Source organism: Ambystoma mexicanum, chromosome 14 (genome assembly GCF_040938575.1).
Source record: "Ambystoma mexicanum isolate Mex_15411 chromosome 14, UKY_AmexF1_1, whole genome shotgun sequence".
NCBI lineage: Eukaryota > Metazoa > Chordata > Amphibia > Caudata > Ambystomatidae > Ambystoma > Ambystoma mexicanum.
This window is the reverse complement of record NC_090940.1, coordinates 87,137,735-87,165,314: the sequence shown is the minus strand read 5'-3', so window position 1 is coordinate 87,165,314 and position 27,580 is coordinate 87,137,735. Positions and strand designations below refer to the sequence as shown.

General features: G+C 43.0%; 1 protein-coding gene across 7 annotated transcripts in view; it reads right to left on the bottom strand.

Annotated features, from left to right (window-relative positions):
* The window catches only part of RYR3 (ryanodine receptor 3), a 1,751,462-nt gene that overhangs the window by 1,592,460 nt on the left and 131,422 nt on the right, over nucleotides 1-27,580 (bottom strand). The window lies entirely within an intron of this gene.

Genomic DNA, 27,580 nt, shown 5'->3' with positions numbered 1-27,580 from the left:
CACACATTTTCAGACGTGCATGGGTTTTTTTCTTTTGCCTAAATGTATTCATCACCAAATGCAATGCAGCAGAGTGGGGCATAACACGTCCTAGAATATGTTTGCGATTTTGTTTCCATTGCTGAAAAAAAATCCAGCAAGTACGTTTTTATTTATTCACTGCAGGGCGTTTAAATTGATTATAACCTTGTTTTCTAGATATCAGCAAAATACAAAATAAAAGAAACATATACATGAAAATGTTTTAAAACTTTGTTACTGTATTTTCTATATCTCTTTGTCTCTCTCGTCCATCCAACATCAGTTCTGTGCCCTCTTCTATACTTCTTCTTTATGCATACTTTTGGAATTTTATTAATTTTAAATTATAGGAGTCATGAGGGAGTTATGCTCTGCCTGAGGTAAACTAGTTCTATCCAAGAAATTAAAACATGAACATGGTAAGTAAAATAAGTCAGATGTGTTAAATACACAAAGCAGAAGGCTTCCTCTGCAATATCACTGAATGATATTAGAGGGCAGCAGAAAGACTAGTTCCAAAAAATATATGTGAGTAAATATATAAATAATAATCAAATGTATAATGGCACCTATACTAAAGGGGCCCAGTGGAGCTGAGAACAATACTTTCTGAAACAATTATTTTCCTCCTTTTTGCTTCTATGCATTAAAAAAAATTATATATATATATATATATATATATATATATATATATATATATATATATATATATATATATATATGCATTTTATAGTTGTATTTAGTTCAAATAAACATTTACAACTTACATTATATATACATTTAAATCATATTCCATTAAAACATAAGCAGTTCATTATTGATCATACAAATCGTTACATCATCTTGTACAATCATAAGGTGTAAACATAAAATTCATTTCATTTAACTCTTCATTAATCGTTCTCTAAAAGCAGTATTACATTTTGCTACACCTTAAAAAGTGCAATGTGTATTGCTCCTAAATCAGTATTTAAACAGTATGGACACAATTCCATTGTTTTGATCGTCTCATGGTCATACACAAACTCAGCAAACAATGTCATATAGATAGGGCCCAGACACGAGCATTGAGTTAGGACATGTTTGCCGTTTCAATGTTGGTTTTATTCTTACACATACGGCAATTCCCACTTTGCACCCCAAAGTGCTCTTACAGGAAGTTGGTGTGTGCACAAGAGTAATCTAAATTTATGAACCGCGGGATCTGGACACTTTAACAAGTACGTTTGGGGGAGAAAAAAGGTGTGTACAATAACCTCAATTTGTGTGTGATCATGTAAATTACTTAATAATTATTCACCCAGTCCCATCTCCCGAGTCTTCTTGCGAATGCCCCTTTCAGTGTATTATAATTGCTGCAGTGTCATCTAGCAAGCAACCAATGAAGTCCTGAGTTTAATTCATCTATAAACTTATTGTGTGAGTCAGTGTAACTCAAACTATCAAGAGACATGGTGTTCTCCCCCAAGACTTTCAATAGTGAGCAAATGAGATGGGTAGATGCTTTGAATGAGAGGAGGCCTCTATGCAATTGCGTTGTTGCTTTTAGTGGAAGTAATCCTAGACCCAGTCACACATATTGTATGGGACAGGAACGAAGCAACTGTAGGATCGCTCACCAGAAAAAAACCTTTGCTCTTATCTAACCGTTAGAGATCACTAAAGCTAGGGCCTTCAACCCATAAGCTATCACAGGGATAAACCATTGTCTGTATAGCATCAGTATGCCAACCAAGGGGTAACCTGCAAATTCGGTTACAAATCTCTGGATCAACATTGCAATTTTCTTAGCCTGACGAGTTTTAGTCTCAATTATGTGCTTGTTTTTGTTATTACAATGCATCCCAATTCCCAGATATGTATAGCTGCCATATAGTGTATAGCTCCCCAACTTACATGCATATATGTAAGACGGCTTTCGCTGAGAAAAATGATTAAATGCCTCTGGGCAACATGGAGAACTGGATTGAAAGGTATTTTGTAATGATGTATTTGTGCACGGTGCAAGCCACAGCATGGAACCTCCAGTGCATGGGAGGTAGCAGACGTTGAAACTGCAGTGGTCTCATACATTAGTAGATGCTCAGGGATGCCAGAGGCACTGCCTCCGGTAGGAGGTGAAGTTCATCTTCAAGAGCCTTCTCAATGACACAGATGTGTCAACATCCACCATGCAACCTTTTTCTTAGTTATTGGGAATCGTTTCTATGCCAGTGGCAATCCCAGTATTCAGCAATAAGGACACTTGCTGCTCAGTGTCAAGAAATAAGCAAATACTATAGAAGAATTGTTGTACAAATGAAACTGCAACGATACTAATAAACCTAAGGGTTGGGAATTTCAGACGTTGACGAGATGGCCAGTAGAAAGGGAATCTGACAGGAAATTCAGACTCCACATGCCACATTGTGCTCACTTTGAATGATGCAAAGTCCTCCCGGCAACTATGGTCTAGTGTATGTGGCAGTGTTATAGAACCCAATTGTGTCCACTCCAAATTCAACATCACCATTGTGCTTTTTGACTTTCTCGTTTTCTATTGTGTTTAATACCACCTTTCACTTTGATCAGTTATGTGCAAGAACAAACTATTGATGTTTGTTGGCATCAGTTGAGTGCCAACCCATTTTCTGGGCATTGAACATCTCTTTTGTTGTTAAAAATAAGATTTGTATCTTCTGTTTGGTGTCTTTCAATATTTCCTCGTTTCCAGCTGTTTACAGAAGTGTACAGGATGGCACAAGAATAGTTTTCATCCACCAAGTAGCAATGTTAAACAAGGTCAATGTTGAGTAAATTCTACTTTAGGCATTATTGCGCTATAAACATCCTTGTTATTTACAAGTGTCCTGATAATGTATGCAGGCATGAACATTTGATATGTTTGTTTTGGGATGTCAGTTTCATGAGAATGCTTAATTCTGATTCAGATATATAATCACTCGATAGCAATAGCGTGGATAGGCTATACAATGTTCTGTTTTAAGTCAATCCATTTTGTTATATATCAACAGAAGGCACTTCAATGATGTTGCACACAATGCATTGGTTGTGAGTTCTAACACCACATTACTACGTACTTTTCGGATGTTTCCCTTCTATTTGGGGTTTAACCAGAACCTCAAGTGGGTGGCATTTTACTTATTTTCAGAAGTACTTCCTATATGGTGAGAAACCCAAGAAATGTAGCCCCTTTGAAACAATATCCACTAAATGTTCCTAAAATATGTTTGGGGCAATCTGGCATTTCCTGCCAAGTAGATAGAAAGAGGGCAACGCAGTCATAGCAGCATTCCTTTTCATTGAAACCTCCAAAGAGATTTTTTTTTTGTCACAGGATAGCTCAGAAGACGTTTAACTACAGCTCACAACATTTCAAAGCCAGATTGCACGTGGATAGATTTGATGAGTTTTGGATACATGATAAATGAATACAATAGATTTCTAGACATCTGACATTGTGAAAGATATGCTGTATATTTATCAGTTACAGAATCAGCATTAAGCTGTCTGCAGTAAAAAAAAAATCAAAAATAGTTAAACAATTATACAGATGAGAATTGAATTCTCATTGAAGGTGAATCATGAAATTGAAGGAGAAATTGAAGGTGAATCATGACAAACCCTTTGCAATTTGCAAAATAGCGTTTACATGAAAGGGCAGTAAGGTTACAAATCTTCAAAAGTAGTAATATTTACCAGCTAAGGAACCAAGGAAACCTGAAACCCTGCTCCTTACCTACCTGCCCTGATTCCCCCCCCCCCCCCCCCCCGATCCACTGCAGTCATTCCCATATAGAGAAAGTATTACCACTGATGGGAGTGAGCGATGCTAATGTACTTTAATGAATCAATGTGTACACTTCTGAGGCTTTCTAAAAGTATTCCCCTCTAGTCTATTTAGATCAGACCGTCTATTTGAATCTTACATGTGGATAGGACTGTTTCCAAAGAGCTAAATTATGGTCTTGAACATAAGAGGTGGTATTTAATCTTAAGCAGGCCTTCATTATTCCCCACTCCCTCATATCTATAGAAAAAACTATATGGTGCATACTGCCTACACATCAGAAAGGAGTTTCTTTACATCCCCCAAAGGGCGCCCAACACAGTGACACCCTTGTTACTTTCACTACTAGAGTTTGAAGTCTACACCTAGTTTTGCCTTCTTTGAAGTAGCAAAGTGGCAAAGTGGCAGACTCTTTCTGCAGAGTGCGGATGGGGACTCCTCGACCGGGCAGCATAGTCAGCGCCCGCAAACTGATCCCGATGATGACAGGGGTAGGGTATTCTGGGATGGAAATCCACCCGCCAGCACCTGACGATTCACCAGAGGGCCTATGAATAGATCTGGGGTTTCCGTTGTCAGCTCCCTGGCCTTAGTAAGTCGCTGGACATGTTCCCGATCTGGCATAAGGCAGTATCTTATAACAGGACGCTGGGGAAACGAATCAGGGAGGGCCACCACCAGTGTTACTTTGGCCGATGTTGACAATCCAGCTGCCCACATGGCAAAGAGCAGCAAATCTGGGTGAGGACACTGGGAAAAGAAAGCAAAGTGCTTTGGAAAGCAAATGTTCCAACTCTGCCACTATTTCTATGCCCAAGACATACCCTTCCTGGGCAAGCAACTGGAAAGGCAGCGACAGGTGCACGCTGACATGCAAGAAGCAGGAACCCGATCTGCATTTTAGAGGTAACACGAAGCGTCTTAATAGGTGGTTGGGCCAAATAATTTCCTGCTGCAGCTTGAGCCGCTCAGAAGTTCTCCCGGGAGCTCCGCGGACCATTTCAAGAATGCAACAGCTATGAAAGACTCAGACGGGTACAGCCACCACTGCAAGACTTTTCACGTATTTCTCTTTACGTGGAATTAGACGGTATCAGCAACACAAACACACTTTTAAACAAGAGGCCGGATGACCCCACTGCATTGATAGAAGGGCAGGCGGGTGGTGGGGGGTAGCTGGCGACACTAATATGGGCACGACGGAAAGCTGCTTCGCTAATAGAAAGAGCACTAGAACCAACAGCAGTAATAGTTTAAGAAGTGAGAGCCGGCTGGCACCAATCAGGGAAAGCACGTCTACACTGATAGGAGGTCAGGAAAAGGGAGCAATGGAAAAGAAGATGGAAGGGGTTGTGCTGTCTGTATATTGAGAAAGGAGAGAGCGCCCTGGCCCAGCTGGGAGTGGTAAAGGGCATCTTGGAAATATTTGAGAGAGTGCTTCAGGGTTCATGACAAATGTTTGGAGTACTGTGGCACTGGTGGGCATGCAGCTACCCTGCTGGCAGCAGCGAAGCGGGGGTAAAAACGATGACAGTAGAAGGGGAGCACTGGCAGAAGGGGTTTCAACTCTTGCCAGACGGGGTGTCCACCCTGCTGCCACTGGTAGAAGTGAGAGAGTTCTTTTACAATGGAGGAGAATGGGGGGAGGTGCAGGATGTTCAGGGGCTATGTACAAGTATCGTCAATGATTAATATAGTCCATGGTTTTCATGGTATCCCTAGAAAATCTCGAAAAGAATAAAAGGAACGGTAGAAAATGGCGACGTCGGCACGGTAAAAAAAACAAAAACCCCTATTGACGAATAAAGGGAGTGCGGGTTGATGGACATGAAGGGAATTCTGGGGTGGTGAGTGTGTCCCCCGCGTCCATAAAATGGAACGCAGGGCACAAAGAAAGATTTTTTTTAAAACGCACTCTGCAGTGGAAGTTCCGCCCCTCAATAGATTGGCGGAACTCAAGTCGCAGGGAAAGAGCCGTGGAGAGGAACAGCAGGTAAGTGCGCCGCAGGAGGTAAGTTTTAAGGGTAGAGGGTGGAGGGCGAGGGGATAAAGGGTGAGGGTGATGCAGGTGATTATTTTGTGACTGGCATTTTCGAATTTGTGATTCGAAAATTTCGTCAACTAAATAATCACACACATCCGGTGTTCATCCTATAAAAGCAAGCATCCGAGAGAACCTGGAATTGCAGTGCGACTGCGCGAGGCGGACGAGTGTCTGCAATGTCGTAGTGGAATGCTACCTGGATTGAGTCTCGCCCTTGTATTTGAAGGGTGCATCCCCAGCAGGGAGAGGCCTGGCTCCTAATGGGGTGGGTCTATGCCGCGGAGCATTCTGCTGCCAAAAAACGGGCCAGGGTTGCGCAAGGAAGGGCTGAAGGGCCACTGTCTGAGCGTGAAAACTAGAGCTTATGTAAAAGTAGCTGTTGCAATGAATTCCTCCTCCTGCGAGTAATTAATTCAGAAAACAGTTCAACAGTAGTTGGTGCAGTGGGAAACAAAGCAATGGAATGTCACGAGTCCAGTGGTAAGAATTGGGACAATCCCTGTAAAATCCAGAGGCAACGTAGAGTCCGGCTATCCTGAACGTAGCCAGCAAGAAAGTCATGGCATGTCCAGAGCTCCACAGCAAATTCTGTGGAAATCCACCGGGGACACAAAGGGGCATGTTGGGCTAAGCAATACCCAGTGCAGCAGGTAACCAAACAATGAAATGTCAACATGCGGATAGCACACATTGTGGTCAATCCCTGGAAACATCCAGAAGCAACTTAAGGCTAAGCAATACTGAGTGCAGCCAGCAAGAAAGTGATGGTATGTCCATCGCCTAAGAGTAGGAGCTGGGGGACATCTTGCAATAATCAGAGGCAAGGTAGGGCCCGCAGGTGCTACAACTTCAGTGGAATCTGCAGGCTAGATTTGGATGCTGGACCTTGTGCATGAAGGCAAGGGGCGCAATATACGTTTTTCCATGTGCACATCTGCCTGCACTCACCTAGGCCAGTGCTGAAGGGTTTGGGGAGAGAAAACAACCCACGAAACAGACAGGATATTCCTTTTGAAATGCTAGATGAAATTCCAAAATCCCATTGGGCAAAAGCTCTAAAGACCACATCATATTAGTGTTGTTTCAAGTCTACTCATCACTGCCAATGGCCCTCCTCGGTGGTATGTACATCGCTCTGCTTCACCCAGGAACTAGGTTATTGGTTAACACATATCTGAATTATGAAAACCAGTACATGCTGGTGACATGGAATTTGGTCATGTGAAACCAGGAATATAAATTGACTATCGACTGTAAATGCATATTGAAATGCACAATTAACAATGTTCTCCACTTCACCGCAGCCCTCCCCTACAGAAGGCATATGGTACACCATAGACGGTATCCCAGATTGAGAAATTGGCAGGTGTTAGTTTATATGCTGGCATTTACCTGCGATTAAAGAATTGGAAGTCATATGCCGTGTGACATCTTGGATCCTCCTTTGAATGCGTTGCCAGTCAGCAGCGCTTAATTTGTAAGAAAAGAAGTGACAGGGCCCAAATATTTTCTACATGCTTGTGACACTGCGGGCGTGCAGTACCTCACCATTGCTGCCACAACCCACAGCTGCTCCCCACAGCGTTGACATATTTGGGGTTAAACTACAGCTCTCACCTGCTCATTGGGGTGGATGGATGCTCTGGCTTTCATTATTTCATAATCATTCTGAGGCTGAGAAAATAAGTGCTGGGGCTCAGAAATAAGTTCCAGGGCTGAGCCCTGGCAAACACCAGCACAAATTAAGCCCTGCCAGTCTGTATGAAAAGGAAGTGCCTATATCCAGATAAATGTAATTGGTAGGCAGTAGTACGTGATAGCCAATATTCTCGGTTGAAGAGTTAAAAATTGTGAAATGTGAGAGTTTTGATTTTGTATTGATACACTGGTGGGCGGGCGGTCGGGTTGGGGCGGCCTTTGTCATGGACTGGCGCATTGGCAGTCGATACTGTTAGCAATGAGTAGGGGATGTAATAGCCTAAATATAGGATTGGAGTATTGGCAGTCACATGGAATTTGACAACCTAGACCCGGTTTGACAGACACATCGGCTGCCAACACTCTATAGTTGTATTGTGGATTGAAGCATTTTCAGTAACATAGACCGATAGCCCTCTCCTGACACATCGATAACCAGTAAAGTACAGGAAAGACTAGAGCCCAGATTAAACCATCGGCATCCTAAAATATATCACTGTGATAGCCTGCACCCGGGATTGGAGCGGCAGTCACAAGGAATGTGATAGCCTACAGCTTGCATTGACACATTAGCAGCCAGTCAGGAAGAAGATCGCCTATGTTTTGGATTGGAGCACTGGCAGTAACATGGAATGCTATAGCTTAGATCGCACCCGTATGGTATAAAACATAGCCTCTACACTAGATTGACGCATTGACAGTTACCTAAAAATCGACAGCCAACACTAAACTGTACTTATTGCTGTCATCAGAGGGAATGCAATATGTTGCATCCTTTATGCTGAAAGGCAGAACTTCGTATGCAGGATTCTATCCACTATCAAAAAACTGAATGGAAAGTGTTTTTCATGACGTGCCCATGGTTTAACTCTCCAGAAAGCAACAGTCAAAAAGGACAGGGATGTGTTGTGTCTGCCGGCAGCGTTCTCAGCCAGGGCATGGTTCCAGAGCATTTTTTGGCAATACTTTTTCGAAGTGCCCCAATGAGTGCCAACAGCTGCAGACTGCCTCCTCCAGGACACCATGGCCCGCCACGAACACACAGAGAACAGGCCAGGAGCTCTCCAGCTGAAGGGGCTTATGCCCCTCCCCCCCAAAGAAAAGTGACCCGGGTTACAGTTACATTGGCTGGGTGGTTTTAGTGGGATTTCTTTGGGACTCACAGTATCAGCTGTGGGTTGTGCCTAGGTCAGCCAGGAGGTCAGCACTCGCAAAACAGCTGGGAATGCGGTCATGGACCAGAGGTGAATGAAGAGAAATGGGAAACCTGTCAAGCCTGATATATATATATATATATATATATATATATATATAAAGCACCAGTCACAGGATGTGAAGCTTCCAGGCCACATAAAAAAAAGAAACGATTCGACAGCCTCCTAAAACGTCAAAAACAATTAAACAGATAACTGAAAATGTTCTGACATTTGTATTTATTTGGATTGCATCACAATGAAAGCTACTAAACATACCCCTATACATTGCATATTTGCCATGCGATTACCTTACTACACCTGGGCGTAAAGGTGAGCTGAACATTTCCCGGGGCGGACTTCAGGACAGAGATCCTGGAAATCATTACCAAATTTATTTATTTATTTATTCAGATTTGTTGAGCTCGCAACAGCCCGGGGGCATCGTGGCGCCTGTTACAGACAATTCTTTGTTACAGATAATGAGCATTTGCAGTTTACAGTATGGTTGCAATAGTTACAGACAGTTTAGGGTAACAGTGAATATAAAGAACAGTTGCAAAGTGGCCCCATATTTCACATTTTCAGCACGCCCAACCCTTTTGGAAATAAAATGGGTTAACACATAAAAGAAGACCAGGTTGCCGGATCCCACTGGTAAATCAGCAGAGTTCCCTATAGGCCAGTGCTCCCCTGACATTGGCCATTGAATACCCCCACGGCATGGAAATCAACTGCGTAAGATAAGGAGGTGGAGAGGGGGGGGGAGTTAATGCACTGCCGATATCCTGGGGGCTTTTTTTTTTTTAGAGAACGCCACTTTCATTACAATATCTTTGTACCTATTGTCAGTTTAATAAAGACAAGCGAAAGAAATAAGCACATTAATAGGTTGTGTCAATTCTGTGGTAAATCCATCGTACAATAGAATGTGCGCGTGTACACATCGACATGTCATAGTTAAATAATAACCTCCGAGGCAGGGACCTTGACTCAGAGGTCAAAGTGGGACGGGGACTAAAGGGTACGACGTTCCTCTACTTCCCAGTAAAGTCAGTCATCGTCTCCTTACGTTTTCTCCACTTAGAGCCGTTCGTGGAGTAGAAAGCACAGGGCATGTTCGTTTTAATATTTTGTTGCTGCACCTTGCCGGGGATTCGAACCTTGGGCCTGCGCTTTCATTTTATTTGGCATCACGTTGAGCTATCCTGTAGCTGCTGGCGGGTTTTATGTCAGTAGCTTGCTTGGGACAAGCCCCACAGTGATCAGGGTTTTTTTTTACATTTAAGCAACCTAAAGTTAAATTGTTGAAACCTGCTGGCACTGCTGCATGTGCAGCTAATCGGTGGGTGGGGTAGTGGCTTTAGTCTTCAGCGTGTCCCTTAAGAGGTGTGTATGGAGGATGATTAGAAAGAGGAGGGTGCATAAAGCTGCATGCTTTGGGGGACAAAGAGTAAAATAAATCAGGGGCGATTAAGATGCATTTTGCATTTTCTTTCACTGTGTTTCTGTCTTTATTTATTTATTGTTTATTTATATAGCGCTTATACAGAGGTGAAGTGCTTCAAAGCACTTCAAGGCAGGAAGGTAACAAGGGAATACAGTAATCCTTCTTAGGCCTTGAAGATTCCGAATGATCTAAACAGAAAAAGTAGAATACTAGGCCAGACAGCATTTCTCCTAGTGCAAGTGCATCAGTGGTACAGTTGAGAACATGCTCGGGGAGGGGCTGGGGGGGTTGTGCAGAAAACAGTGGGAGGTGTGCAGGGGGGGTGGGAGGACAGATCACCTAACTGCTATTAATACATTTAGGTGGATCTGCGTGATTTTTCCGTCACGGAAAATTCTGCAACGGAAAATTTTGCATGAGAAATCTACAAACAACAAAAGGTTCGCACATTTCCCATGCGAACACGCATTCAAAACCCCTACATCCCACACCCACAACATACCCACAACACTCCCCCACCCACACCCTCAACACACCCCCACCCACACCCCCAACATAAACAAACCCTACTTACATTTTTTACACGCTGAGTCCCCGCGGCGGCAGTTCCCTTCCACTTCCTTGATCAGGAGCTGGCGCCGCAGGGTCCTTTTCTTTTTTTTTTTTCAGGAGCTGCAGGGGATACCCCCGCATTCCCTGGTTTCATTTATTTTATTTTTTAATTTTTTTTTCGGTTGTGCTGCAGAGGTGTCCCCCGCAATACCCCACTCACTATACCACACAGTATAGTGAGCGGGGTGTTGCAGGGGACACCCCCGCAGCCCCCACAGTCTTTTTTTATACTTACCTACAATGCTACCACCAAAGGTTTGAACTTTTGGTGTTTGAACCTTTGGTGGTAGCATTTTTAGGTCTTTTTGTACGGTCGGACATTTTTTTCGGTCCGATCTTACAATTCCCATTTAGGTCCTGTACGCATACAGACGAAGGTGCAGCGGCGGAGGAGGGGATCAACAAAAAGTCCAGTCCAGCAGGGTCCTGGGTTAAGTGCAGAGAGGTTGCCCCAACCTAAAATACACAAGGGGTGGAACAAGCTCTGAATAATACACACTGAAGAAACCAAAGGAGAAGCCCAAATGAAGGAGCCTGATAAAGAGTATGGCAGACCCTTACCCCTGGGAGAGATCTTCTGAGAGCTGGTGAAAGCAGGGGACTGTCCCTAAGCTGGAACATCCTTCTCAGGAGAACTTGTTTATTTAGTTTTGTTAGTTTAGGGCTGGATATTTGAGACTAGGAGTAGTGAAATCTTTGACAGGTGAACCATGGAACATTTTGTGTTGAAAGCTCATAGTTGCCAGGATGCTAAAAGACTTGTCAAGAATAGATTTTTGAACTTTCTGTTGGCCACATCGTTTGGACATTGGCTTGTTGAGTGAGGCATCCCAAAAAGGGGCAAGGACTTATAAGAGTAGGTTAAAACCTTTATGATTGACCTCTGAAAGGTTTGGACACTTGCAGAAAACTCTACTTTACGTCAAGCCATCCCTGAAAATGTTTACTTTAGAAACATCCTTATCATTTATAGATTGTCCCCTAGATCCCATAGGTATATCGCCCAATCCTTTTCCTTAATACATATTTAATTACGATATTTGGTGAACTACATCCATAACATGCCATGTGTCATTGCTCGGCCTTACCAAACCCTGCTTTTCCCCGGTTTCCAGCAATGAGACCGCCCAAAGCATCTCTATGTGGAGCCTTGCTGGGCTCTTCTTTTTTCCTCCTGTTTCTGTCATGTCGCCCTAAACTTATTGTTCCATTCCATGTGCAGAATAACCACAGCAGGGCTCTATTCTCCGCCAAAGTCTGGGGATTAAGCCAGAGTCCTGTGATGCTAGTACCCAGGGGCCATGGCAACTGTGGCATAAGTCCTTTTTATATCACCTATATTTTTGTATATCCACATGGGGTTTACATGTGTTACCCTTATCATGCTATTTATAGAGACATTAATGACAGATTTCTCACACCTGTAAGCACTTTAATAAGATACGCTGTAGTGACCCAATTGAGTGGTACGCAACATATTCAACTGAGAAGAGAAAAGGACTGAGTCGTCGGACCTGTCAGGATTTGAACCTGCAACCCCATACAGCACACAGTTGAGTGTTTAGTGAAATGAGCTACCTTGCAATCTATGATGGGGCTGTACCTTTTTCCAGAGACAACAATAGTTTGTTGTGTTCTTTTGGCCAAATATAGAGTATGTGTCATGGTCTGGAGAATGGGTATTTCGAACAGTTCTAGAGCCTACATCTGGAGTACCATGCACACTTCTGGAACCTCACCTAGAGTATGAAGCCAAGAACTTGAGGTAACATTTTCAGAAGGTTAAACTCAGGCTAGATGATACAGAAGAGATACTAAGAATATGCAGCAAGGTCTGAAGAAGAAATAACAGAGAGGAAAAGATCAATGTCTGAAGATGAGGTGGGTGAGGAGCATATTACATCATGGCTGGAAATGGGGAGGTGAAGGATCATATATGTAAGGAGATCCACAAGCCCTTGCCTCAGTGTCGTTTATCCAGCTGCCGGGGGAGGAAGACATACCAGCTTGTATGAAAGGGCAGCTGAATCTGCTGGCCATTCATATTTTGCTGGCTGTAAATTCAGTTGTTGTCCCTTTTACTCCATTTCGGGCTAATAATGGTTCACGTGTGAGTTTGCGAGACATTGGTCGGTGAGAGATACCGGGACATAGGGAGGCGGGGGGTGAAAATAGACAGGGCCCTTTCCTATTGTCTTTTGCCGGGTGATGTCTTAGCTCTTCATAGTTGGCTGCTTTGCAGGTTGCTATTTAAGTGCAGTACCATGACCGGAGTCAACCTCCTGTTCTTGTTGGAGGGAGGGAAGTCATGGGTGTGTGCTGAAATGTGTTGCTTCTTTGATTGTGACTGTCTTGGAGGAACATTTTTATACTCAATGTACCGCCAATATGTGATAGGATGGCAAAATCCATCAAAATCAAAAGCCTCAAAAGTGGTTATTCTTGAGGGTAGGACTATGATGCAGACTGTTGGCTACACATATGGAGCGTGTGTTGTGTTGAGAAATAGGGCTGCAGCCAGTAGAATTGGTGCATTGCGTATTAGGCAGTGAACATTATCCAACCAGCTACTAGCTGACAATGCAAGGAATCCCAGAATGGCGTGATATAGTCCCATCTTTGTAGCTGGACGAGTGTGCTAGCAGCTCTATTCCATACCCATTGCCAGGGGGCAATTCATTTCTTAGTGGTGTTCTGCTTTAATAGCCAAAACACAATTGGCCTCATTCTGAGTGCGGCAGTAAGGGGTTAGCGGCACGGGTAAGGAAGCCGGTGCCGTTAACCCCCTACCGCCACATTCCGAGGTCCCTTAGCGGGTCCCACTAGGGCCGGCTGGTTTTGCATATGTGGGCCCGTTATTAGCTCTTTCCCCATTCCCATTAAGCCCTACGGGGGCTCGAATGGGAATGGGGAATGGTTTTCGGAATGGGGATTTACCGGGTCCGCAAATGTCGGACTGTCCCGGTAAGTCCCCCTTCCAACACCACGGACCCAGACAGGGGTTTGGAGGCAGCCATGGTGCTACTAGCACCATGGCTGCCTTCAAACTCGTAATGACCCCCGATGTAATGTCAAAAGAATGCCAGTTAAATAATGTTGCCCTCAACTTGGCATACTGAGGTAAACGCATTGACACCCCATGAGCAATAGAAGAGCTGATGAGCACACTTAAGTCAAAAGAAGCAAGAGCTGGCAACAGCACTGCCTGGGCATCAAGGAATAGGTTGGAGTTTACAAAGGTGAAAAGAATATTGAGGACTAGTTTAGAACCTCACGTTGAATCTGTGTGTTATTCTACAAGAAACAGAGAGATTTGGGGAGGTCCAGGGGTGGTCTGGGTTATGCTGCCTGATGCCTAGGCACACCCAACCCACAAACTTATATCAAACAAGTGGTTTCAAATAGGACCATTTTTTTCAAAGAGAAATATAACATATACAATTTTAGCAAAATTGCAGGTAATCACGCGACCTACAAATAGGAAAGCTGTCATTGTTCTTAAATAAATAGTACACATGTGTAAGATTATAACTACATGTGCATCTCGCGCCTGCAATCCACTCCAGCAATAGCAGTTGTGAGTAGCTTCTTATCACACATACGGTAGCCATCAGTCTCGAACAAGTCTCTAGTAAAGCAGACGACCAAGGACCCTTAAGGCAGTGCAGGTGCAGTTGTTCATTGCTCCACAGTGAGTTGTCTCATGCCACGATTCAAGACAAAATATCCACAATTCAGAGCCTAAAGATGTCACTGCATCAGCATAAAAGGCGGGTGTTCTCTTATGCTTTATTAAGCAATGGATTTGGTTTCTCAGTGAGCTGTCAGTCAGTGGGATCTCTCTCTCTCTCTATATATGTATGTATTTAAAGTGTAGATGAATACCTCTGCTCCCACTTTAGGATGCAAACATTCTATTAATGGAAATATCCTTCGGACACAGCAGATCCTTCCTATAAAAGGCTTGCAGGTTCAACAATGTAAGAGTGGCCTTGCTGTAGCTGGAAAGTTAGAATCTCATAGGCATGACAACAAATCACACAATACTTCCAACAGAAATGTTGCTTAAGAACAAGAGAAGAAAGATAAACCATTGCAATGATGATGTAACCTTCATTATTACATCTCATAAATGTCCCAAGTGACAGATACCATCTGTTAGGAACTCCTTGAATAGTCCTTCGCCTGAGAGGCACATTCCGCTCCTGCTGGGCCACCAGTTGCAGCCCAGCTGGACATGGAATTACTTGTTAGCAATGGGGCTGCTCTCCTCTCAAATTCCGAAGTTTAGAATGGGCAACGTCTCCCATTGCAGGGTGGCTGTCCAGATGGTGTATATGCTGCGTGTAAGATGGCCACTGCTCATGTCGCAATGCCACGTGTCTGACACACTTCCTGCTCTTCCTGTTCTCTTCCAAAGTCAAAAGAGTGAAGCGAGCCGTTTTTAGTGTCTCACAACTGTTTCATGTAATGTAACATTAATGCAGGCCGGGCAGCCGCTTTTCTAGGTAATTAGCCTTTTTTCTTCCTTTGTCAGAAGACTCCTGGTTGTTCACATAGACAAGTGAATAAGACCCTTTTTCCTAATCTGCCAAACCTATTCAAAAGACCCCTCTGCAGAACCTGTTATTTAAATCTGTAACGCTAAAAATCGCGTTTCCTGCAGCCCATGTAAAGCAACATGGAAAAGGAGACCACCGCAAGTTAAGCGAGGCTACCTGCACCCACATGTAGGATTCTGATTCAGTGAACCTGCCTCTCTGGTCTTCGGTGTTCCTAACCATATTATTGTCTTATTGTCTCTTCCCATACAGCTCTTAAGGTGTGTTATCTTGGTACCTTTGGAGGCGCATTACAGATAATTAAGTCTCTCCTACCTGGTGAAGACCCTGAGTGTTATATTACAGGGGCTACCTCACTTTTACGGGTGGTTGTGTCCTATCTCTATGATTCCTCAAAGACCTCCTTCAGAGGCATGTACGGTCTGACACCATCCTGCTGTGTGTGCAGGGGGACTTTCGGATGATAGAGTAGCACCAACCTCTGCCGAGATGGGGTGTGTTTCTAAAACTTGATACTTTTTCCATAAAGAAATGGCCTACAGTGACCAGTCTTGTCACTTGACCAGTGCAGGGAAAGTGCAACTGTATATAGTCACATAATCTAGACAACCATGAGTGTTCTGGTCAATTAAAGCAGGACACATTGTATGTTAATTCTTTTATTTTAAATTAATTTTCAAGTTATTGAAAATGTTGCTAGTAAAGAAGCTGCATTCCCATTTTAACTTAATTTAGTACCCGGCGAGGGCGCAATCAGAATGAGAGAACCATTCTGATTGGCCCTCACCGAGGCATTACCCGGCGGAGAATCCCTCAGCAAGGATTCCACGGCCATTGTTCCCCGCGGAGGGCGTGGCAGCCCCTCAGCCAGTGAGGAGACTCGAAGTGGGCCATCCCCACTCGGAGCCTCGACAGCTGAGAAGCTGCCTTCGCTCACAGTCAGGGACTCTAATATTTTTTTTTTCTCCTCCCCCGCCCCCACCCCACTTACCTTTAGCCTGCTTTGTCACTGCTGGGGGACCATGGCAGCTTCCAGCCATGTGGAAACTCAGGAGCAGGGCCATCCCCGCCTGAGCCTCCACACAGCTGGAGGCTTCCATCGTCCCCTGCAAGGTTTTCTGTTTTTCCTTCCCCCCTCCTGCACTTCTGCCCTCCTAACCCCAACCCCACTTACCTTCTTGTCTTTTTTTTCGGGAGCAGACGCGTTGGGAACAGAAGTGTTCCAGTGCGTCCATTCCCGATGGCCGCCATGGAAAGGGAAAACAGACTCCATTTTCCCTTTCCTGGCGGCCATTTTCTTGGTTGTTTTTTTCTTCTGTTTTGGGCAGAAAAAAATGCTTTTAGTGCCGCGGTCACACAGATCTTGCGGGCCCGGGTACTAAAAGCAATATGACCCTCGCGGTGGGGGCATTACCAAGTCAGGTAATTCCCCGGGGACTTTGTTAAGGCCCTCGCTTCACTCGGGTCTATACCTATGGGCCACGCAGTATTACCTGACTCGGTAATGCCCCCGCCACGAGGGTCATATTGCTTAAGTAATATTTATATTAAATGAATGTAGTCTTTGCTAAGACCACCCTATTGAAACATATGACAAACAACTCACAACTCTGGTACCTTACCTCTGGTATTTCAGCAGTGCTTCTGCCCATCAGTGTTTGTGCTCCCACTTGCTGCAGGGGTAGCTTGCGGTAACTCCCGCAACAATAGGGAATGTAGTGCCATAATTGTTGAAGGTTCTGTTGGTCAGTGGGTTGGAGAAGAAATATCCACAGTATGGTTAAAGGAATTAGGGGTGAGGAATCAATGTCAGTTGGGATCTAAATGTGTGATCTATATGTACATATGATTAATATCCCCCTGCACATGACCAAGACATACCTGCAAGCAATGTTGGGACAGAATTCAGTGTTAAAAGCAACAAAACCAATTACTGCTAGAAGATCGAGAGGGAAACACCATACCATTCAAAGGCTATATATGGTTACGACAAATGAGTGACAGGGAGCGCAAGAGAAGCATTTACTGCTCACTAGACAGCGATAATTAGAAGTTGGATGAGGAGGCCTTGTTGAGCCTGCTCTCTCTGCAAAAACACTTTCTTGCTGACCAAACGTAGAGGCTGCAAAGCCTCTTACTGACAAAACCAAGAGTTTGATGAAATCCTCTGACAAATGCTACCTAGCCTTTCTGGCAAAGAAAGGAGGAAGGTTTTAAAGAACGCATTCCACTGAAAAAGACAAGAGTTCGGAGAGATCCTTTGAATGACACTGCCTTATTGACCAAAAATAGGCTGGATACAGCCTGTGAAGAACTTTGCCTTATTGACAAAGCCAATGGATTAGGGAATGCTTCTGAAGGACTTTACATTACGGACAAAGACAAAAGAAGTGTGAAAGCCTCTGAAGAAGGTTGCCTTTCAGACAAAAGCAAGAGGTGATGAAAGCCTCTGCGTAGAGTCTATTACTACCCAGTTAAGAGGTTGATAAAATGCCCCAGAAAAACTGTTTGCTGATGATGACGCAAGAGTATGCTGACAGACTAATAGCTGACCTGACATTTGATGGTAAAATATAATAATAATATTTGCTCGATCGGAGTAATATTTTTCACATGGAATTGCCACACAATATTCTCTACACTCCAACTTCAATAATTGAAGCAGGAAATGTAATTCTGTTTAGAAACAACACAAACATGGCACATTGAGTAGAAGGAAATGTAGAAAATGGTAGGAAAAACCGCGGACCTTTTATTTGTCTTCACGCTCACATGGGAGAATGCTGTTCCATGGGAGAAAGTTTTATTTCCTGTGACAGTGTTCCGTATGTAGTTATGGTGAAGACAGAGCTAAAGTGTAGATGCCACACATTTACAGGACTCCCAGAATCGGGAGACCACACAAGGACCAGTCGTTATTAAAAAGAGATAAACATCAAATTTAATAGGTTCAGAGTCTAAAAAGTGATTAAATAATGTGGTCCACAATACATACAATTCATAAACAGAGTAACAGAAAAACAAACAGGCGTTACGTGACAGGCTAAAATTTAGCTGATTCCGTATCCCATCCTCCACTACACTTCATACACCTCTACCTCTACCACGGACCTTCAGATGGAGCACGAAACTGGGGGTGCTCTGTAGGGATGGGCGGAAACCCGACACATGTCATCACACCACAGAGTGTGAATTCTATCCCTGCCACAATTCTGATGGTTATGCCAAAGTCTAGTTGATGCTGCTTCTAGAGTCTTTGACTGAACATAATGACTGGTGTTTCAAACATAGAGACCAGCATGTTGCACCAATCAGGGCACCCTAGTGTCTCTCAACCGGATTGCTACAAATAATTTTAGCTGCATGTGCTGTTAGCACACAGAAAATAAGGCCTCTCTACATATGGTGAATAGTTTGTATCCAAGAAATGTAATGATAATAGTGTGGAGTTTTACTTAACGAGTCAGGGAATAATACTACAGACACAGTAAGACCTCAAGATATAGAAAGCGCTCCAAAATCCATTGTTTCCCTGCTTTTCAATTAGTCTTGTGTGCAGACCCTTTCAGCCACTCTGATTGCATTCCAGTCAATCAATGTTTCTCTTAGCCCCTGTCCCAACCTGAGGAAAGAGGAAGCAAAATGGTTTCAATTCTGTTTTTCGTGGGACTTACAACTGTCCTTGCCTTATCCCAAAGCCAAGAAAATCAAAAACCAGATAAGCCCAAGTTTTGTGAAGCCTGAAATAATGGAACAAAACAGGACCTTAGAAACACTATGGAAATTTCCAGCAGTGACATGCAACCACACATGTGGTAACTGCAAAAGCTGTCCACGTCTATTGGATGAAGAAGATAAGATTGATTTACCTAATGGCACCAACGAATGATTGAACAATTGACAATTGATTGAACAATTTACAATATGCAATACAAGGTATGTTGTTTATGGCATTCTTTGCCAGTGTGGAAAATGATATGCTGGAAGCACTGTGTGACATCTTAAAATTTGTATAATGTAACATTTAAGAGCCATTAAAAACAAGGACTCAAGATACCCGATGGCAATCCATTTTACTTTGGAACTTTCCAGCACACCAGTTGATATACTCAAATGTGTGGGACTTGAAACTGTAGAAGTACCACCAAGGGGTGGAAATAGTCTTGTCACTTGCCACCTGTTACGCCAAAGAGAGGCCAAAATGGATCAATATTATAGATGAAACCCATACAGGCCTGAACCAGGAGTTTTATACCTACTGTATATGTACTGCTGACATATACACTGCAAACAACTTGATTTATAAATGTGTCAATATGAATACAGAAACACTCAAATAATTAGATTTAAACAAGCAATTGTAGTTTCAAGTATTTGCACTCCAAATTCACTTGAAAAATGGCAGCAGTAATCTTATAGCACTATGAGAATAGAGTAAATAATGACACATTGGTAAAATATGTCCGCCACGGTTATATAACGTAATGACGCCATTGCGGCATAACGTGAAGGCAATGACATTACAAACCTAAATAAATAGCATTTGCCATCTTAGAACACCATTTCCATGTGTAACAGTGTTCAGGAAATCCACATTTTTGGACTGGATTATCATGTATCAGATGCCAGAAACTGCAGGTATAGTTTGTATTCACAGTCTGCATTCTCTTTCGCTGTGTGAGCTAATATTTAGAAAACGAACAAGAATCTATAGAGAGATGTTGATTATCTTTCAGATAATGCTACCAGAAAATATTTGAAGACTTACCCAAAAAAACAATACTACGTTTTTTGTGGTTAAACTGAATGCAATTCGGTGGGTATAATATATACTCAGGAATAACTAGATATGAGGTATGCACTGAACCACATTTTAGTGCTTTCTCTTTTTTCTTTTCTGTTTTAATCTCATATTACAGAGACGATCACAATAGTAAATGTAATTTCACATCAAATATGTGGTGAAACATGAGTAGAGGGTTACACAATTTCCAAATGGAATAGTAATGGAATTTAAGTTTGACATGGAACACATGATTTATGATGATACACACATTTTCAAATGGAAAACTAATGGAATTTAAGTTTGATAAGAAACATATGATTCATCAATATATATTAATGACAATTATTACACATTGATTATCTCTTCATAAACTTAAGAAGAAGAAGAATCACCTTTGATTTGATAATACATATACTGGACTAACAAAATAATATCATTAAAATTCAAAAATGTATCACTAAAGGAAAGACGTATGAGTCTCATTATATTTTAATAAAAAGGAGAATCTACACACACTTTATCAGCCAGGCACAGTAACCGACCCTATATATTTTCAGCACCTATTATTACAAGTACTTGGCAGACACAATACTAGGGTTGAGAATCAGCGACAGCTACCCTCACTAACAATAGAGATTATCAGCAAAAAGATTAACCTGTGCTTGTAAACACTGTGAAAACACACAGATCTTGTAATAAACAAAAATAATAGTATTATGGTGGCTTTCTCACTTACTCCAAAATAGGAAGCTTGGTTTAGGGGGGATAGGAAACCTGGAAAAGTAAACACACTTTCCTACTACGGTCTGCTACTAGATTCCAAACTATAATGGAAGTATCAACATCAATCTATTGAGGGTAGAACAATGGCAGTCACCTGTGGGCTCACCCTGTGTGGCCATAATATGGGTGTATGTCCTGTTGACACTATCATTATGGTATGCAAGGGACATAGATCGCCAATGATTTGGATTGGTGATGAAGTGTGGAATGGGGTGATCAATGCTCAGTTGATCATTTGGAGGGTGGGGATTCCTTGCTTTACCAAAAGATCAAAGGATTCAGCCACTTAGATTAGAGATGGGCCTGGTACCCGACACATTTGTATTATAATAACTCGCCTGCTTGAGACTGGCAGCACCATTGGCCTCTATTGGATGCCTGTGAGGATGTATAAGAGAGGATTGGCAGATACAGATTTGTGCTGGGGGTGTAATTGCTCAAGAGGGACTTTTGAACATATGCTTTTGGAGTGTAGTAGAGTGTTAGATTTTTGGAAGGATGTTTTGGATTGGGTGGATTTGGTGGCGAATGATTTGTTACCTCGGACTCTTAAGTCAGTAATATTTCTTTTGGTTGATAGTAGAAGTGGAAGTATATGTGTTTCTTTGGATTGGATTGATGGAGAATTGTTGATGGCTATCAAGCATATAATGAAGGTGGGGAAATCTAGAAAAAAAATGCACTATGAACATTGGATATCAGATATGCAAACACTTTCATGGTATGAAAAGACACAAGCTCTGAAGCGTGATAGGGGGATTGAATATTATGAAATGTGGGGATCGTTTAATAGTTTGTTTGATTAGAGTTTAGAACTTGCTTTGTAGGTGTGACAATGATATCAGGGTTGGGTGGCTGGGCGGGTGTTTGTCTTGTCTACTGTGTTGTTTCTGCTATGGCTTGTAGTTGAATTGTGATGTGGGGTGGGTATTTTATGGTAATGTAATATGGTAACTGGTAATAATATGTGATATTTGGAAACTGTTTCTATGGAACTACCTGCAAATCTATTCTCACATGTATCTTCTAATGTTTTGTATTTTTGTGTAAATTTGTTAAATAAAGTTGGAAAAAAAGAAAAAAAAGAAAGTTCATTATAAAGTGCTGTTGATAAAAACTCTTGAACCATAAAAAAAAGATTAAAAGATTTTAAAATTATGTGAACGAATTTGACCCAAAATATTCAGACGGGTGCTCTTAAAATCGACATTCGTGGTTGTGGGAATTCAGCATAGCCCTTCTGCTTATTTTGACACATTTAAGCTACCATCGAAACCTGTAAACAAATGAAATATACAAGATGATCTGAGACATTTGTCTCAACTGAAGTTACAACATTATTTTATTGAAATTCAATCTGAAGGGGCTCATCGTAAATTGTGAATTAATTCTTTAAATGAAGCCCAATCTTTGTGTGCCTCGGAAGAAGATAGCATGTGCAGAGGGACAACTCTGGCTATCATCTTTGGCAGCATGTGCAGAGACCCTAATACACGTGCTGTTTGGTTGTCCTATATTGTGCAAGGAGAGGCCTAGATTGATCTGCCTGTTCTTAGAAATCAACACATGGGCACTGTAAAGAATGGGACTATCCTCCCAGTGAGTGGTCCTACCGGCATGGCTTGTTACACCACGTACAAGTTACTTGGGGCTTAAAAACGTTATCAGTCAGGATTGATGCATGGCCGCCTGCTCGTAACAATTGATACTCCAATGAATTACAAATAATGTTTTGATGTTTTGTTTTATGTACAGCTTGTCTTTAAAAAGACAACATGATGTGGAATAATTAAAATGTTGTTTTAATATGCCACATTGCACTTTATTGGCCTACGATTGTAATAAGCGGTTTATGTTATCTTGTGAGTTAAATATGTGCATGCAGTGGAGAGGAAGGTGTTGAACACATTTGCAGTGAATATGATTGTGGTGCAACTTTAAATCATTGAGTGTATGCGCCTTGTCTTTTTTTTCTAGATTTCATCAATTCTTTAATGTAATTTCATGGAGACGTATGTATTTTTTTTAATGATCTGGAAATGATTATTTTTAAAGTATTTAGATTTTGAATTGTATAAAGAGCTGGGATGTGATCAACAGATTGGTAATAACCGTTTTCTACTCAATTCTTCCTGAGTGAATTCTTTAAAAGCGTGCTTGATGAATCCATGTGCTTGTGTGCCAGAATTCTGCACACTAATGCACTAATAACGATGGATTAAGTTACTCTAACACCTGACATCTCTGTATCGATTTGCAGATTTCAAAACATTGCAGAAAAGGGTAGGATGTGGGAAGTACCATAGAGAGTTCAGAGAGGCTGTACAAGAACCTACAGCCCACCCGCTTCTCGAGCCAGCAGTGTGTAATGCATTTGTAAAACATCCTACAGGAGGGGGTTCTGCAAAAGAAGACAGCTTCTTTATGAGGGCTGTGTTGTAGGAATGCTATCCGTTAATCCGGGCACTTTGTGTGTTTGATCTTGGCAGCCAGAGGCCCATGAGCTCTGGGAGGTTGTTAGCCAAACCTCAGTCAGCTGCCACCTCTCTATACACCCATAAATCAGAGTGGGTTAAAAGCGGATAACTTCTCTCAGGCGGGCTTTGCTGTGTTGGCACTAGGCAGCAGGGCCTAGGAGTGAGGCCGACTCAATGACATGTTGTGCAGTGGCTCTGCCTGACATGTGACTCGCCCTCAGAATGACCGACCTTTTAGAAGCACACTTGCCTCAATTCGTCATACAGTTCTGCTCTTAAGTTAAGGCAATAGGCTTTTGTACTGCACCAAGTCACCGCCCTAGTTGTCTCGGAGCCCCTAGGGTTGTCTGTGGAGTGGCCTACTGTATCCCCAGACATTAATATACTGGAAGAAAGAAAATGAGCAAGGGGCATCGGTGTGTGTTAGTCGTGTTAGGTTGACCATGCTTCTGCAAAAGAGTGGCGGCAGATATGTTCTAAAGTGTTGTGCTAGTTGGATTGCGTTTCCAGTGTAGACTAAGAGAATTGCAAATTAGTACCAACTATTCTCTGGATTTCGGGGTTTGCATTCCTAATGGAAAAGGCAAACCTAAAAGTCCCAGAATGTAAACAATGTAATCAGAACCGGATGAGCTTCTTGTGAGGGTCATGGGACAATGTGTGAGCTCTGGCTGCCTGTGCGTTAACTACTGGAATTTCCGTCAGTCCAGCGGTTGCTGATAAGTTGGAAGTGCTCTGTGTAGTTGCTGTCATCCAACACTAAGCATTTCTAGCTGTGAGCAGCACATGAACGACAGTTGTTTTGCTCCACCCCGTCTCTTGTGGTTTACTTGTCCATTACCAAAACAGAAGGAAACCAGCATGGGCAAAACCAAAGCTTTTGGCTTTTATGTATGCATAGGAAAGACATTTGCCTGCCACCGACATAATGGTCCTACTTGCCCATTGGACGGCAACAGCTGGTAATTCTGCAAGTACCTGGGCATATAACTGGTAGTGCCTGGTAAATGCCTAATATCTAGGCACAAGCCAAAACTCTTGGCTTTGCCAAGGCCTGTTTTCAACATATTTTATAGCAAGATATAGGTATCTGGACTCCTAAAATTCTTATCAATCAAGTGGATGCAGACACATTTGGTTCAGTAATTTTTATCATACCAGTAGCACATATACAACTGCAATTAAGCCATTAATTCTCAGATGACTGCATAGAAATTACACATGCATGCCTCCTACACCATGAGGTTTTTTCTTACTGCCTGATACAGCTACCTCATAGAGATTCCAGAAGCATGAGTTTGGGTCTGAGAGGAACGTCTTTAGGGATTAGCAAGGCTATGGGCACACAGTGGGGGCTTGTAAACATCCAAACACCCACGAGCTGTGTGTCCCTTCTTACATCCCATCTGCCTCCTATCTGTACACTAATGCAAAGGTATTTGACTTTTAGGGGGCGCTTAATAGGCAACACTTCGTAGTCCTACATTTAAAATGGAAACGAGAAGACTACAAGTTCCAAAATTCCAAGACGAAAGGCCTGGATGTCTTTCGCACAGGGGAAGTGAGGTTCATCTCTGAGGCCGGTGCTTCGGAGGAAATTAGGAGCCACTCACCCTAGAGCAGTGTTCATCAAACATTTTTGCCCTGGGCCCACCCTGAGCAATGTTTGGGCAGGCCGAGCCCCGTTAAAAATGCCAAATGGAAGTATGTACAAATGGCTATGAATTTTTGCGCGCAGTCACCGCACCCTACTCCCAGTATAGTCGCTGGGCTCCCCCACCTGCTCCCATCACAGTCGCTGGGCTCCCTCATCCCAATCCTACCTAGTCCCTGGGTTCTCCCCACCCCATCAAAGACCCTGGGCTATCCCCCATCCTGCTGCCACCACTATCCCAGTGCTCCTGCCCATCCTGCTCCCACCACAGTCCCTGGGCTCCCTCCACCACGTTCTCAACACAGTCCGAGGGCCAGTGGGAACTGGTGAATTTGGAAGTGGAGGAGCATAAATATTTCCCACACAAATTCCAAAGCAACCGAGCACAGCGAAGGAACCCAAACCAATCAAGGAGGGTTTAGGGGGTTTTCAACCCATGAATTTTTTTCATAAATAATGGGTTAAAATCTTGCATTTTAGTGCATACTTTAAAAAAATGGGTAAAAAGTCTAACAGTTTGCAATTGGCACTAGGGGTTCAAGGGTGAAAGCATGGTATTTTTGACTGGACATCTATGATAGATATATAGTAAAAACAAAATACCATCACTGTCCTCTGGGCTCCAAAGCACCTCAGAAAGAGAGCTGATTTTGGCAGGTAGGTAGGGGGATTGTGCAACAGAGACATTTTTAAAATGCCTTTGATGTACAACCCTCTTCCCCCACTTGCCAAGATCAATTCAACTGACCAAAACAAACGTACACACACACATTTACACAGCAATCACTCTATCATTCATACGCGCACCCATCACCATACACTCACTCATAATACAAGCATACACGCATCCATACACATATTTAAATACAAAATAAATTAACATAAACGTACCTTCTGCAGGGGCCTGCGTGTGGGTGCTGAAATGCGCCGCTCCAGGTTGCTCTGTCCGTATATGCGAGTAGGCGCAGGAGCTCCCCCTCGCACATACAGACATGCAGTGCCCGGTCAGCATTTCCAATGAGCTATGCAAGGCTGGCGAAGCAAAACACCCCCAGCCTTGCATGGCTCAGTGAGCATGTGTGGCTGGGGAACTGAACTGTCAAAGGGAAACAGTGTTTCCCCTTGACAGTTCAGCCAGCCCAGGACACTCTCTCAGCTGGAAAAAGCAGCTGAGGGAGTGCTCAGTGTTTCACTGGGTTGGCTCCTTGGCTCCGCCATAATGAGTGAGGGGACTACTGGGTGGATGCCCCCTCACTCATTATGGATGAGCTGCCAGGCTTGTGATGGCCTATAGGACAATGTACGTACCAAAAATGCAAAATGCTAGTGTAGGCCAGTCAAAATGGGCCACTTTTCTGCCCAATATGGGCCAGTTTGATGAGTTACTTCACTATTCAGCTAGTAGTTTTGACCACTGTTGTCAAATAAATATTCTCTAAATAACACAATTTGCTTACATCTTAACAAAAAACACCCCCTTGGGTACTATTCAAACAGTCTGTGACTAAAGGAATGAATATCCATTTGCAACTGCGGACCACTTTTCTTAGGTGCCTGAGGCAGTTTTATGGTCTAGTCCGACTATGTGAGCCGTCCCTGCCCATTTCCTCCACAGTTTGAAGACCTGTGCCCTAGAGAAATAAGTTGATCCTCCATTATGAGGTAATTTCCTTAAAGCAAAGGTGTGTACTTCTAGGTGACCTCCAAAGCTATTAGAGTTGCAGTACTGTCACTGCCAAGTGGCGCCCCAAAGATCATCAACAGCCATTCTGGCCTTTAACCACATAACAGGGTAGCGACATAATGCAGTGACATAAGTAATTGTACACATACTCTGAGGCCCAAACCTGCCAAACCAGGGCCTGGCTAATAATTACGCAGAGAGAGAGAGCGAGAGAGGTAAGTGGGTAAAAAATGGGCTGCAGGCTTTATAAGTACAACAAATGAAATAACAATGCTCAGGGTGTTCTTTTGGGCATCATGTGGGCAGGAGAGGAGTGGTGCCCCTATTGCCAATGTTCAGGAATGGACCTCCTCAAACCTGACCCATGCCGCCAGCCTACGTCTTTCTGACAGAGTTCTGCTGTCTGTGTTATTAATTACTCCCATGTTTATTCCCGTTTTTTATACATGCAAACATTAAAACTTTCTTTTAATGTTCCTGTTTTTCAGGGATCGAGGGGTGGTTTTTCTTAAAGCCGGCTCCCAGTGTGCTTGAATCCCTCTCCATGCAAAGTGGGAAACATAATGCTGAGTCTTTTGGACATAGCCCGTGTTTTATAGGGCTATTGCATATCGGCACGGGCATCATTTAAGGGTTGCAAGAGGTTGCAACTGCGACCCCTGAAGTCCCCCATGCTACCCCTGTTGTCTCACTTGCTACCCCTAAAAAGGAAACAAATATATATATATATATTTTCTTTTACTTGAGGCTCCTGTTCTGTAGCCAGCAGCATGTGGTTCTTTGTTTCTGGAGTGGCTGGCTTTCTGGTAGCTATAGCCGGTAAGAT